The following is a 16,245-nucleotide window of genomic DNA, read 5'->3' on the forward strand; positions in this document are numbered from 1 at the left end:
GTTTCCAAGCGATTGCGTAGTTAGCTTTAGTCTAGCATAGAATCACTCTAACCTAGCTTTTGTTTGGTATAGATACCAAAATGTGAACTATCTTTTGGACTAGGACATAATTATTATATATATATATATATGTACATAAATATAATTTCGTAGGTCGGTAATTAATTTTTTTAAAACAACAATTTCAGGACTCGTAAATTTAGTTTTTTTTTTGTCGATTTATCATTAAAAACATTCAAGTTTGAAACTGCAGAAAATTACAGAAATTTGTTTGGGCTGGAAACAGAATTTACGACGAAAAATTCCGTCGCAATATACATATTTACGACGGAATTATTCGTCGCAATAAATATATTTGCGACCGAATTTAAAAATTTACGACGAACAATTCCGTCGCAAATATATTCATTGCGACGAATAATTCCGTCGTAAATATAAATATTGCGACGGAATTTTCGTCGTAAAGAATAAATACGACGAAAAAAACCGTCATAAATTAAAAATTTACGACGGAAAATTCCGTCGTAATTTTAAATTTACGACGGAATTTTCCGTCGTAACCAATCTTTTACGACGGAATTTTTTCGTCGGACGTTTGCGACGGAACTTCACTAAAACCCAATTCCATGTCCGACGATATTATTTCCGTCGTAAATACTGTTTACGACGGAAATTCCGTCGTAAAATGGCCATTTTCCTACGAAGGATTTTCCAACAACCAGTTACGACGGAATTCCGTCGTAAACCTTATTTACGACGGATTTGACTTATGTTACGACGAAATTTTTCCGTCGTAATATTGTTGTTTCCTTGTAGTGGGAGTTGCCTCCGGGGAAGAAGGCTCTAGGGTGCAAATGGGTCTACAAGATTAAACTCTATTCTGATGGCACTATTGAATGGTTAAAGGCCCGTCTTGTTATTTTTGGCAATCATCAGGTTGAAGGGATCGTAACAATGAAATCTTTGCTCCTATGGCAAACTCCGTGTTGTTGGTTTGCAAAGTTGGCAGGTTCACTCAAGAGGTACGGGTTTTCATAGTCCTACTCTGATTACTCCCTATTTACTCTGAATAATGGCGATGTGAAACTCAATGTTCTTGTCTATGTGGATGATTTGATTGTTTCAGATAATTCTCCTTCTGCAATTTTTGAGTTCAAGAAATATTTGAGTCAATGCTTTCATATGAAAGATTTGGGTGTTTTGAAATATTTCCTTGGTATTGAGGTTGCTCGGAGTCCAGATGGCATATTTTTGTGTCAGTGGAAATATACTCTTGATATAATTGCGGAAGCAGGTTTGTTAGGGCCTCGATCATCTGGCATACCGATTGAGCAGAATCATAATTTAGCAAAATCGGATGGTCCATTCATTGTTGATCTGGAGATGTATCGACACTTAGTGGGGCACCTGATTTACTTGTCCTTTACTCGACCAAACTGGCCTACATGGTTCACATTTTATCCCAATTTCTGCATCAACCACGTCAGCAACATTGGGATGCGGCGCTACGTGCGTACGATACTTGAAAGGTTGTCTAGGGCAAGGTATTCTTCTTAGCTCTGATTGTGATTTGCATTTGACTAGTTGGTGTGATTCAGATTGGGCTAGTTGCCCTTTGACTTGACGTTCAATTACTGGTTAGTTAGTGTTTCTTGGTGGTTCTCCAATTTCTTGGAAAACCAAGAAACAACACACAGTCTCCAAGTCCTCTTCAGAAGCAGAGTATCGTTCTATGGCCACAGACACCGTTGAGTTGAAATGGTTGAAGGCTCTGCTTCTAAGCTTGGGAGTGGCTCATCCTCGTGTGATGAGTTTGTTTTGTGATAACCAATCCGCTTTGTATCTTGCTCAAAACCAGGTCTTTCATGAGTGCACAAAGCACATTGAGGTTGACTGTCATTATGTGCGCGACGCGATTCTAGATGGTACCATTCGGCCATCTCACGTGAAGACAACGGAACAACTTGCGGACATCTTCACCAAGGCTCTAGGGAAGCAACAATTCTCTTATCTATTAGCCAAGTTGGGAATTTATGATTTGCATGTTCCAACTTGAGGGGGGGTGTTAAACCATGTATAGTTAGATTATTGGGCTAAGTGTTTATAAGCCCGAATTAGTTTGTATATATATACTCTTCTCCACACTAATACAACTCAAGGAAAACAATTCTTAACAAGGCATGTTCTAATTGACTGAATTGAGCTGAACTGAACTGAACTGAATATTTTATGAGAGAAGGAAATTAAGAACTGAACTGAACTAAACTAAACTTATTGGAGCTTAAATAAATTGAACTACACTTATTAAAGCTAAACTGAACTAAACTGAAAATAATTTGAAGAGAACATACCCATATACTGCATAGCTAACTAGCATTCCTTGCATTAATCATTAATGAAACTATATATATAACAAACTACTTTACATCAAATACGTAATCTCCAACAAAATATTTTAAAACAACCTTTAATATTGTCCCAAAAAAAGAGTCAGTCAACCTCATGATAGTTGTCAACCATCATCTAATTGGCTAAATTAATGTCAATCAGACCGGTCGATGATAGTTGTCCTTCTTTTCTCCAATTTTTTTGTGGACACAAAAATGTGGAGAATAATTTACACCTTTTATAAACAAAATCTTAACATGCCTTAATATATCAGAAATTTATCAAATAAAGTTGTTAATTGCAAGATTGAAAGCTTTCTCAATATAATACAACAAAATAACCCCAAAAAATGTGGAGATGTTTATCCAATATCATTTTTCTTACCTGCTTAACTTTGGCTAATTGTGAACCAAAAGTGCCATGTTACTTTATATTTGGAGACTCATACTCAGGTGCAGGTTATAACAATGCACTATTTACACTAGCTAAAGCCAATTATCCACCATATGGGGTTGATTTTCCTGGAGGAACTCCGACCGGAAGGTTTACTAACGGTCTCAATTGTGTAGATTATATCGGTAAGTTTACTATAGTTTATGTTCGATTGTGTAGATTATATAGGAAAATAAAATATGCAAAACAACAAGGTAATTCAATATACAATATGTAATACTACCTCTGTTTCTAATTGATGATGACATTCTTTAAAGAAAAAAAAAAAAATTGATGACATTATTCATCACGAACAATGACGTTGGTTTTTGGTTTAGCTTCGTAGCTCTTATGTGTCTTGTTGGTTATTCGTTCGATTCTCCTTGCATTGTTTAGATTGGCTTGACAATCTTATTCAAAGGTATTTCCTAGGTGGGAAATATGTACTAGGTGGAAGCCTTTTAACATCCAAACAAAGAAAATTTGTCAAATAAATCCAATCAAGGTACTTTTTAAAAAAAAAAAAAAAATACAAAAAAAAAAATTTGTTTTGACAGGAATTTTTTTTTTTTTTTTGGTTATATATATATATATATATATATATATATATATATATATATATATATATATATATATATATATATATATATATATATATATATATATAAGAATTTAAGGTACTCATTTTGGATAGGCCAATTGAAGTTTTTTCAAATACAAATTAAAAATAATACAGTAGCCTAATTGAAAATATCACTACAATCTTGTCAACTAATGATACCATTTGTGTCGAGGTGTCAAATCGGGTACCCAGATGGAGTTTGGATTGACCCACGACTGGACGGGATGTTTAGGTCGGGTAATGATGGGTAATTTTAACCTAACAAACCAAATCAAATTGGGTTGAGCTTATTTAGATTCGGGTTAAAATTTAGTTCAAGAGCATGGTCGGATACAAATTGAACTTGGGTCAAGTCAAATTCGAGTTGAGTCATATCGAGTTCGGATTTTACCGGGTTTATTTGGGTCAAAATGGATTTATTTGACTTTGGATCAGGTTATTTCAATTTCGATTAGATCTCGGTTCAAATCAATTCAGTTCCGGTTAAAATTTGAATCTGGTTACTTCGATTGTTAGCTCATTATTTTCAGTTAGAATTACTTTTGGTTTTGGGTCTAATAATTTGAATTCGGGTCAATCTCAATTCAAGTCGTTTTAGGTATATTAGAATACTTGTCATGTCATTTTTGTTATTGGAGTTTTCATTCATATATAGTCCATATCATTCTTTAGGGTTTTATTTAAGTTTTGTATTGGCTTATCAAAATTGATATAATATTGACAACTTAAGTTATTAAACAAAATGATTATTTATTGCTTGATCAGGTGATTATTACATCATTGTAAAACGTCTTTTTCCTTACCGCTTTGGTTTATCACCATCTTTGCGGCCATTTATCATCGTCAATTCATTGGCAACTCTATTATTAAAGTATCAAGACCGTCAATTCATAAGCGTATGTCTCACTTTTCCTAATTATAACTTCTCTTGAGCCCCACAATTTAATATGGTTGGAGAGGATAGTCATGGTAAATTTTTGGTTAAGTTAATTATAATGGGTCTGGTTTAAATAGACCATAAGTAGTTTTAGGCCAGGTTAGGTTTAGTTGGGTCAAAGGATGTTTCAAGTCGGGTAAATAAGGGTCGGGTTTATATAGATCGGATAAAAATAGGTTTTTTTCAGGTCAAAATAATTTTGGGTAAATTTTGTTTCAGGTTAGATTGAATTGGGATCTTGAATTATTGGGTCTTATTAGTTTCGGATTAACTATGTGTCAATTCCAAGTTGGATTTGGACTATAAATTACTAGGTAAAGTCGGTTTGACTCCGAATCGAATTCAGATAAAAAAATGTCGGGTTCAATCAGTTCGAAAACAGTCTAATTTCAGGTAAACTCTAAACTCTTATCTGACATCACAATGCAATTTTGTCATCGTTCTTGGATTTAATTGGGTCATCAGAAAAACCTCCTTCCAATTGAGCAATGAAAGACAACAAAGACCTTTGTTGCCTGAAAATGCATAATTATAGGGATAAAGGTGAGAAATTTGGGGCAATTTATTCATGCATAATTACTACCAGTGTATTGTCATGAATGACAATAACAAGTATCTGTTAATATATTTATACCTCATGCTGGTATAATAAATGTATCAACAAAAAGCCTAAAAATACCAACAATCTTGTTTGTACATTTAGACCTCATATTGGTATAATAATTATACCAACATGAAATCTAAAAATATTATCATTGAAAACATGAGCAATTATTGATTCAGACAACCTCCTTTTGATTGATTTAATCTTGGTAAATACATCAAATTACTTTGTAAACCATAGTTTTCCAATTATTCAAATAAATCATATTTATATTTTTTGTTGTTGATTTTACAGCCCAATTCTTGGGATTTGGAGGATTCATAGAACCATATAGGAACAGTACAGATCAAGATGCAACAAAGGGTATAAACTTTGCATCTGGTGCTTCTGGAATTCTATCACATACAGCATATCATGTGGTATTGTTTTAACTCCGACTTGTTTTTATTTTTAAAAAAGACACCTTTAATTAGATCATCATAATTAGATGATCATTAAAAAAAGGCACCTTTAGATCATTATAATTAGATGATCAAGCTGTAACCCATTTCATTAGCAGCATTTTCGTTATTTTGCAAATTCCTAACAATGTTTCACAACAAAAGATGGTTACACGGCAGGTTGGATGGTAATCCCCGCCTAAAAATCTTATACCCATCTCTGTTCACCACCCATGGCGAGACAAAACCTATGTCTACATCTACTCCGCCAAATACAAGCTAATATCCATCATCGTCCCACCACCCATTTGGATATGTATATTCACCTCAAATCCCCCCAAACTCGCAACCATAATACCATATTATATCACAATAATATGAAGAATTATCATGTCTAATAAATCTTTTTTTTTCATTTATTTGACGGAATTCATACGACATTAATGTCATTAATTTTATACTATGATATTATTAAGATTTTAGACTCAAGTTTATTTCAACCTTTACCAAAATTAAGGTAAATATGAGACGGGTGATAGGGCACGGAAGGGGGGAATGGGGCGGCCGAGCGGGTTTACTCCTAAATTCATATCCGCGCCCATAACCCGTGGGCCATGGCAGCCAGGTACACTTTTTGTACCCATCCCCTCCCCATTACCCGCCAAACCTCCCTCCATCCCCGCTTCATTGGGGCGGAAATGGGGTGGACTTCCCACTTGTCCCGACCCACTATTATCCCTATTCACAACTACATTTCAATAAGAATGCGGAGGCATACATATAAAACTTTGCAAATATGAGAAGTGTAAAGTTTTGTTAAGGTTTGATATCTGGAAAGGAAAATTAAAAATAATTTATTCATCATTTTCAGGGTGATCGAGTGTGGATGGATCGACAAATAGAAAATTACAAGACCGTAATTATAAACCTTGAATCAAAGGTTAAAGGACCAATTGGCAATTACTTAAACAAGTGTTTGTACAGTGTTAATATTGGCACCAATGACTACATTAATAACTACTTCTTGCCACTACTAGCTAAAACCCTTCTCTTTTCTACCTCATCTCTTTTCCGCCTCTTCTCTCTCCTCTCGTTCTCCTTCTCTCTCCTTTCCTTCTCCTCTCTTCTGTCCTTCTCTCTCGTTCTCCTTCTCTCTCCTTTTCGTTCTCTACTATATCTGGTTCTTCTTCTCTTTCATCTTCTCTTTCTCTCCTCTTCTTTCTCTCTTTCGACCACCTTACCTTATATCTCCCACCACCACCGCCAACACTAACCATCGCCGCAACAACAACGCCACCAACACCGACATCAACAACAACACCACCACCAACACTGAGATCAACAACAACACAAACACCAACACCGACATCAACATCAATAAAAATTTCTGCCTTTTTTCGCCCTTTCACTCTCCACATGATGAAAACAATGATTTTCAGGTTAAATTCGATCGTAAACCCAATTTCAAGGTTTGGTATGATCGAATTAAGATATGTGTCTTTTTATTTTATTTTATTTTGTTGTTTCATTAGAATTTTTTGAATATATATGGTTGTGGTGGCTGTTGGAGTTCGGGTTTTTGGAGGTTGGTAGGGATTTAATTTTTTTTATTTTTTAATATTTGGGTTGTTTGTTTTGGCGGCATGGTGGTTTTAGGTTGGTGTTGGGGTGGTTTGCTGTGATTTGGCCGAATTTGTTAGGGTTAGGGTTGTAGATCTGGGTTTGTTTGGGTGGTAGATTTGGATTTGGGTGGGGTAGGGTTAGCTAGGAAGGGGTTTTGGTGGAGGTTTTGGTGGTTGGGTAGTGGGTTGGTGTAGGCTAGTAGCGTGTGGGGTGGGCTGGTGGTGGGGGGACGTTTATTTTTTGTCTTTTGTAAGTATTTTACGACGGAATTTCCGTCGGAAATTTCCGATGAGAAAGCTCCGCCGAAGGACAGAATTCCGTCGAAAAAGGTCGTTTTCCCTACAAAATGTTTTCCGACAATCGGTTCTGACGGAAATTCTGTTGGAAGCGGGTTTTCCGACGGAAAACAGGGTGTTTCCGACGGATTTTTTCCGTCGTTACTTTCCTATTTTCTAGTGGTGTTACTTGAGGGGTTACTCGGTCAAGGGTTACTCGGGGGGGGGGGGGGTTATTGATGGATTACTCGAGGGGTTTATTGTTGGATTACTCGAGGGGTTACTCATTCAGGGGTTACTCGGTCAGGAATAACTCTAGTAACCCCTGACCGAGAAAGTTGAGTAACCCTGGCAACTAGAGTAACCCCTGACCGCGTGACTTGAGTAACCCCGACAACTTGAGTAATCCCCGCCACACAGTACAACAGGCCGCATACAAAAAATTGTAATAAAAAAGTAATTTAACTGGGGTGATGAGAGAAATAAATAATAAACTATTAGTGGGTCCTTGCCAAATAAGAAAGTGTTATAACTATTATGAAATGGATGAGTAAGAAAAGTGTTGCAATTATTACAAAATTAATTAATTTATGTTGTCTTACCTTCAGTAAAAATAAAAATAAATAAATAAAAAAAATATTACTCCATATATATATATATATATATATATATATATATATATATATATATATATATATATATATTCTATGTCATATTCATGGAAAAAAAAAATTATTTGATGTAAAAATTAATGAATATATTGCAGGTTTGATCATGAATTCAACTTGTTGCGAAATAACCATTAGTAACCTGTGTAAGTCATCCACTCCACCATGCCCAAATAGGAAGTTATACGCATATATGGACGGATTTCATCCAACAGAAGTTGTAAATAAGCAACTTGCAGTATCTTCATACACCTCTCAAGATCCCTTGTTTGTTCATCCTATGAATATTAGCAAATTGATTAGCAATTAGCACCAAGATTTATTGTCCATTGTTCTTTATTAGAGATGATGTCAAAGTTGTATCTTGACATATATATATATATATATATACACCTCTCAAGATCCCTTGTTTGTTCATCCTATGAATATTAGCAAATTGATTAGCAATTAGCACCAAGATTTATGTCAAAATTGTATCTTGACATATATATATATATATATATATCACAAGATTAATATGAGGAGTGTGATAGACTATATATATAAACCAACTTTGAGCTTCAATCAACAGGTTAAGTTTTTGATCAGTTAACATTCTTAGCTTAGATTCTTAAGGCTTTTTTTATTTTTTAGGCTTTGCTAACTGTTCCAAGTGGAACACCTACTATCATCTCTCTCCTCTAAAACAAAACGCTCTCTTCTCTCTCCTCTAAAAAAGAAGCCTTCCCCTCCCGTAAACCTAGGTGCTCGCCGGAGATCCGGCGCCGCAGCTGTTTCTCCGGCGAGTTTCCTCCTTTTTCTCTTCTTTTAATCTGTGAGGATTCCGTGTTCCTCCTCTTCTCTTACTTCTCTTTTCCTTTCTTCTTTCCCCTTATTGCTCTGTTTTTCTTTTAGGCGTCTTCAATTAAACTCCGAGCAACGCCTTCATCTCTTCCCTTAAACTTATTAATCTAAGTTTCGAAGGTGTCTTTGTGACCTTTTCCCGGCTAAGAAGAATCAGAGAAGCCCCTATATTACCCACCTTAGAGTGGAAGGTTCACGTTCAAAGGATTTCACCAGCGAAACAAGAGGTCTAAGGACTAAGCCTAGCGCCGCCGTCATAAAGGTCATAAGTAATTTTGACCGTGACGGAAACGGTAAAGTTAGCGTTAGGGTTTCATGGGTCCTTGCGCTGGAAAGCTAGGCCTAACGCCGCCGTCAGGAGTGGTTCGTGACGGAAACGGTGAAGTTAGGGTTAGGGTCTTGAGGTTCTTTGTCGTTATGGTTTTGGATTATGGGTCTAAAAGGGGCTCTCTGATTTGGTCGGCTTACCTAAGTATGTATTTTCTTCTTGTTATTCAGAGTTTACTTTATTTGTTAAAATTATGTATGGTTTATTTTAGCTTTTCTTGGTTGTTGTCCTGTATTTCTGGTTGTATTGGCTATAGTTTATTGGATGGTTGTGTGCGGAAGGAGTTTGGATCCCTTGTTAAGGGATTGGGTTTTGTTGTTGTGTTGAGAGAGTTAACATGGATTGCCGTTGTTTGGGGAACGAACAAGAAGTTGACCATGGCTAGGGTGAAGTGTGTGTTATGGTGGAGTGATTATGGTTGTCATTCTGCTCCCTTCTTTGTTGTGATCATTATGATCATTACTCTTGAAATTTTTTATCTGAAGCAGGCGCCCAAACTTTGTTTTGGGGTTTCTCGAGCCTCGACGTTATCAAAGCTTTCTTGCCAACAAGAACAGCCTTTGAAGGAAAGGTCACATGTCCAAGTGATCGGTTTGAAGGCCTTACTTGGTGATAAGTTGATCCCACTAGGTAAGGTTAAACTAGCCATGATCGAAGTTCGATACTCTTTGCTCTCTTTGTGTTTTGAAGTAGGTATCCGCTCTTTGGCCTATAAAGAGGTCCTAATCCGCAACATCTCCGGCCAACCCCAGTTATGTAATATGGTTTTTAATATCGAAAGTTGTAAAGGCTTAAATGTCGAAAGCCTTGTAGTAGTAAGTTTTAGTTTTTATTTCGTATGTTGTAAACTCTGATTTTATTAATATAATTTGCCTTTGTCAAAAAAAAAAAAAAAAAAATAACATTCTTAGCTTGTTATCTCCATTTTAGCTTGTTTTATTTGTACTTTTTTTTTTTTTTTTTGAGGAAAATTGATTAAATAATAAAAAGATTTTTGGCCTCAAAAAAAAATAATAAAAAGATTTGTACCTCTCTCTATGTTCAAAACATTGTGTACAGCTAACCACACTATTTATTACAGAATACAATTTATATTTGGCCTTAATAACTCTACAAGATTATTTGGGCCTTGGCAATTGTTTGGGCTTAAACAGACACCCAAGACATTTGTCTCATTGGTAAGGGCCTTGAAGCAGTCTTGATTTAGGCTTGGTCCTCTTAGGCCCAAAGTGGATGGACCATTATGGTACAAAGCTAAATTAGGTAACGTAATTTGAAAATGGAAAACGGTACAAAATTAAGGAAATACCACATGTCATCATGTGTACTTCCGATTTTTTTTTTTTTTTTTTTTTTTTTTTTTTTTGGTGGGGGGTGGGGGGAAAGAATGTGTATTTTAGATAGAGAGTCTCGATTTGAAATAAAATTAAATAATGTATTAGTTTGAGATTTCATATCAATTTTTTTTTTTTTTTACAGTGGTTTACACTTAAAATAATTCTTAAAGTTTTAAATACGGTTAATTAGCTCTACAAATATATGGTATCATACTATATTACTGTTAATCTATCATTGCCTTTAAATCACAGTAGTACATAGACTACATACTTTTTTGTTTTGAATACTTACAACATAGTCTTGTGGCATGCGATTTGAGGCCAAGATTATATAATTTCATTAATTTGAACGTTCAAATTAATCATATTAATTTTTACTTATGGTATTTAACTCTTCTGTAATCCCAGTGTTTAAATTATTTCGACATCATTCATTTACCTTTCTAATTGCAGCCCAAAATTGCATGTCTAAAGGTTGTGTTGCAAGTAAAAGAAACAGAAGAAGTAGATTATCAGTTTTATATTTATATTTTGTGATCATTTATCAATAAACATATGTAAGTTTATAGGTGGTTCATACTTCAACGATTGCTTGCTTCCAATGTATACGGCTGATGCTAATACGCGAAAATGAGTAATTAATTCTTGTAAAATTGTTATCAGTAATTTGAGTCAATCATTTCAATAGTTAAACTCCAAATAAATTGTTTATCAACTTGAATATTGAATTATTATATTTTCTTCTCTTAAATAGTCTTTTTTTTTTCTTTTTTGACAAAAGAGCTATCAAATAAAAATAAAAAATAAAAACAAAATAACAACTGTCAACAAACCGCTAAAACAGAAAATACAGTAATTGGCGACGCCTATCACAACCAACTAACCAGTGAACAGGAGACACCCACAAACGAGGAACCTTTTGAACTTGGCAAACCAAAAAAGATTGAATTGAAGCGCGCAACTCCTGAATGAGCCACCAAGCAGAAATGTCCATTGAACCAGGCTTCTCTTAAATAGATTAATTGCACTCAAATGTAATTTCATTGATTACTATGCCGTATCCAAATGTCCTTTGATGCACCATACACATTTTTAATAGAATCAAGTCTTAACGCATTTGAACAACGTTGTATGGGGATAAATAACATGAGAAAAGCTCCAAAAAAGAGGCAAGAGAAACAACTGAACAAGTAATTTATTAATAATTTAGTGAGGGGTAACTTAAGTGGCTAGAGCTTCCCATCTGGTTCCAGGAGATTCTAAGATAGATTCTGACCCCGCCCTTATTGCCTTCTAAACACACACGAAAAAAAAAATGTTAATCATGTTTAAATCTATAATGACATACAAATAAAATAAATATGTTCCAGTGAGTCAACAAGATTGGCTAAGTTCTGATAATTCTCTATTGGATATTACAATGAGTCCAACTAGGCTTCACCGCTTCGAAACTGTCTGAATAGGTTGGAGTTAATTTGGGTTTGAATTATCAAAATTGGGTTCGAGTTCCGATTATCTTGGATATTATGCTAGATAACGGATCTATTAGGTGCTTGTGGACTCTATTTGACTCTAGTCTCCAGTGGCGGATACGGGTTGGGTTCAAGTAGGTTTGTTGAACCCACTGATTTTCATAAAAAAAAAAGTTATAACTAATATTTGTGAGAATTAAGACAAGCAGTAGAAGCGCAGCTCAGTGGTAAGTTTTTACTAACTGTTAGCCTTGGAGATCAAGGGTTCGATGCCTGACATCAACCTCATATCTTGGGGCAGCAGTCTACTATTCTTAACTTTCTAATTCCTCTATACAACAGCGTTGTTTGTTTTTTCCTTTTCTTTTTTTCCTTTTTCCTTTTTTTTGTTTTCATTTTTTGTCATTTTGGAGATAGAACTACATATAACTATTAAATTATTTAGAGATTTTAATAAATACTAGTACTTTATTCAAAAATAAATAAATAAATAAAAATACTTGTACTTGATTGATTTTTGTGTTTTTATTGATTTACTATATATAAAAAAAATACTAGAAAGTTACAAAGAATTTTGCTTCATGTTAATATAGATTGTGAGGTTTTTACCATGAGTTTAGAGTCTTTCTAGAAACGTGCTCCACTTGTTATTTACCTAGTTGAAGGGATCCTCCATTAGAAGAATGTTTAATTCATTTTGTAATCCTAAAATTGAACTTATGTGCTCGTATTGAATCTTTAGTTAATATTTCAATTTTTTTATTTTTTTATTTTTTTTCGAATTGACACTTTGAAATTCCTGGATATGCTACTGCTAGTCTCTATATAGTGCACACAAGTCATATCATATCTTGGTCAAGCCTTTTTTTTTTTGTTCTTTTTTTTTGAGGAAATATCTTGGGCAAGCTATATAGACTATAATTAAGTTTTGTTGAGTTAATTTCAAGGTTAGGTTAACAAAATTTGCATGGATTTGGTACGAATTACATTTATTAGGCGTTAAAGCCTTATTCAATACTACTCCCTCCGTTTTTAAATACTTGTTCCATTTTTCTTTTTCGGCCGTTTTTAAATACTTGCTTCATTTTCTTATTTGAAAAACTTTTACAATATTTAACTAATTTCACTCACCTAGTAGACTCACCATGATCATATTTTATTAATTTCATATTCTCTCTCCTCTAATGTTTTCCACTACTTTTGCTTTTTACAATTTTTTATTCTTCCACCTACCCCATTACCTCCATATATTATTACTTTCTCCAATTTCTCCTAAAACTCCGCGCATGAAAAAATGGAGCAAGTATTTAAAAACGGAGGGAGAGGGAGTATGTTTTAGTTCCCTAAGTTGGGGTGAGATCGTTAATCGGATTAACGTCACATTGACTTGGGTCATTTTGTAAGCCCACTCTCTCAAGAATACTTGGATATAGTAACATGGATTGTTCTATTTTAAGTAAGTTTTTCAAATGGCAAACATTTAAAAAAAATCGGATGTATAATAAAATATTGTACATCCACCTCAAAGCTATTTAAAAATGGTTAAAAATTATCCTATAATGAATGAAAATTACCTGGTATATATAAGTTATTGTAATATAATAAAAGTTATTTAAGCTTTATGGATAAAAGTTACTCTAAATTTAACAAAAGTTACCTCGATACACAGTATCTATACTATATTGAAAGGCATTTATAAAAACGTCCATGCGCCATGTAGACTCTTCCAAATTACGCCACGTCACTTCACTAGCAATTCATGACGCCATGTCAATAAGAGGATTCGAACCCCAAACCACTTACAGCAAAATTAACTATTTAGCCATCTTAGCTAATTATCAAACATGTTATAAATATGAAAAGAAATATATATATATAAGTATAAACCACATGGTTTAATTATTTTTTTTAAAAAAAAACATATTCATTCGAAGAAAATAAATCATAAATTACAATGTATATTAATGATCAGTTAGTTTCATCTAATAATTTTGGGCATCGCCCGGGCCCAAAAACTAGTTAATCGTTAAAAACATGCGTTGACAAACGTGATAATAGAAAGGTACTTACAAAAAAGAACAACTATTCAAGAAGTACTTAGGAGGAAGAGCTTGACCATTGAATTGAATCCAATTCTCATAGAATTAGAAATAATTTAATCACACAACCAATTTATTGTGAGCCACTTTGACCTTCATATAATAGGAAGCCAAAGCTAATACAAACCGGACACCCATCAGAAAGACGAGATACGTACTTATACTCCGTAATAAGTACTAGTACTATAATCATGATTACTGTTATTGATGTTGTTGTTCTAATTATCATCAATTGCTAGTATACAATCAGATTCGATTGGAAGCTAGGCTTCTTTTTCCACATTGTAAAAAAAATATAATAATAGTAGTAATTAAAATAACACATGATTTAGAATAGTTGAAAAATGCAAATTCAACCCCTGACCTTAGCTTGAAACCCAGCCAATAGATAGAGTACCACATGTGAGAGTGAAGGATACCTCAAGTGGTTAGAGCTTTCCTCTCGGTTTCAAGAGATCCTGGGATCGATTTTTAAACACGCCATTGTGGCTCTCTAAGCACCAAAAAAAAAAGATAGAGTACCACATTCAAATTTGAATTGGGTAAGAATCAACATAGAGCAAGACAAATTCAATATTGAGAGAGACTCAAAAGATAAATGTATAGCATAAGCATGATTTGATCCTAAGGACCTGTTCACTTCAGCTTAATTTCATTTCAGTTCAGTTTAGTTCAATTCAACTCCTAATTTCCTTCTCTTATAAAATATTCATTTCAGCTCTATTCAGTTCAGTTGAGTTCATTTCAGCTCCAATCAGTTCAGTTCATTTCAATTTAATTCAGTTCATTTCAGCCCAATTCAATAAATGTGAACAAACCCTAAGTTTTATTAATCCAATTAATTATTACCTCTGTCCTCGATAATAATGAAGTACTTTTATAAAACTTTAATTTTAAGTGAAAACTAATTCCCCGCATATTAGTTTGACTTTGACTTGATCCAAGTTGATGAATGTTTTATATTCGCCTCTGTAAGGGAGTTTTTAGACATTATTAATTCCTCAAGAGCCACACAAAAATTCGAATGCACGTCCAGATCGTAAGAAAAGCCCTCATTTCCAATTCCATCACGCAAAAAATTCTACAACAAAGTATCCATAATGCAATCATCGTTAGTTGATATTTTATTTCATTTTGATATCATATACCCATGTTAGCAACAGCAAAGCAAATCAAATTTGACCCCAGATATTAAAACTCGATCCACATGTTTGAATTTTATTTTTAAATATTTTAATCTATTTGTAACACTCCGACCAACGTGTAAACATATTTTTTTTAATAGAAAATTCCTATATTTAGGCTTGGTGGCTTAAGACATATAGAATAAAGAATAATTCACATCTTATGAACTGATTCGAACGCGTATTATTGGACAAAACAATAGGATGTTAATTATTATATCATGACCAATGCAAGTTGTCCGCTAATATAGTAATAACTTTATCATCCATACCTTATATTTACGTCAGCTGATTCAACTCATTATCATCCAAGACTAAATTCATTTCGCAAGGTTCTTATCTCATATCTTAAAATTTGGAGTTCGATGCCGATCAAGTAAGAATATAATGCTTGAGAATAGAAACTCCCTTACCCGTTTTGAATGTTCTAACCCTCTACTCTTAAGTGTCTTTCTCACAAATACAAGTCTAAAGTAACTGTAGAAGATATAGTTTGATCAAAGTCCTCATGCATATAGCATATTGTTGAAAAAGAATATATTCCCTCACCAAATGAAATATAATACTCCAATAATGGATGTTTTAAATTATGTAATCTTTAAAGTATACTATATTGATGTGAAAAAATAATGCTTTAATTTCTTTGACTAACAAATAGAGTTCTCAGTTTTTGATCCGAACCGTTAAATCCGACTGTTTCGAACCGATTCGAAAAGAAACTAAACTGTTTAAAATCTGTTTTTTTTGAAACCGAAAACTGACCCGACCCAATTTTTTCAAACCCAAAACTGAACTGAACCGAATTTGTGCGAACCGTTACTAACCTGACCCATTATCAAGCCAAACCGTTACAAACCAAAACTGAAAGCAACCCAAACCGATTACGTCTAAACACGATAGTAACCCGACCCATTTTAAACCGAAAACCGTTAAAACCCGGCAAAAATCCGATAAATCTAAATCATTCCAACCCAAAACCTGTTGTGACCGAAC

The sequence above is a fragment of the Chenopodium album genome, chromosome 14 (assembly GCF_948465745.1).
Source record: "Chenopodium album chromosome 14, dcCheAlbu1.1, whole genome shotgun sequence".
Taxonomy (NCBI): Eukaryota; Viridiplantae; Streptophyta; class Magnoliopsida; order Caryophyllales; family Amaranthaceae; genus Chenopodium; species Chenopodium album.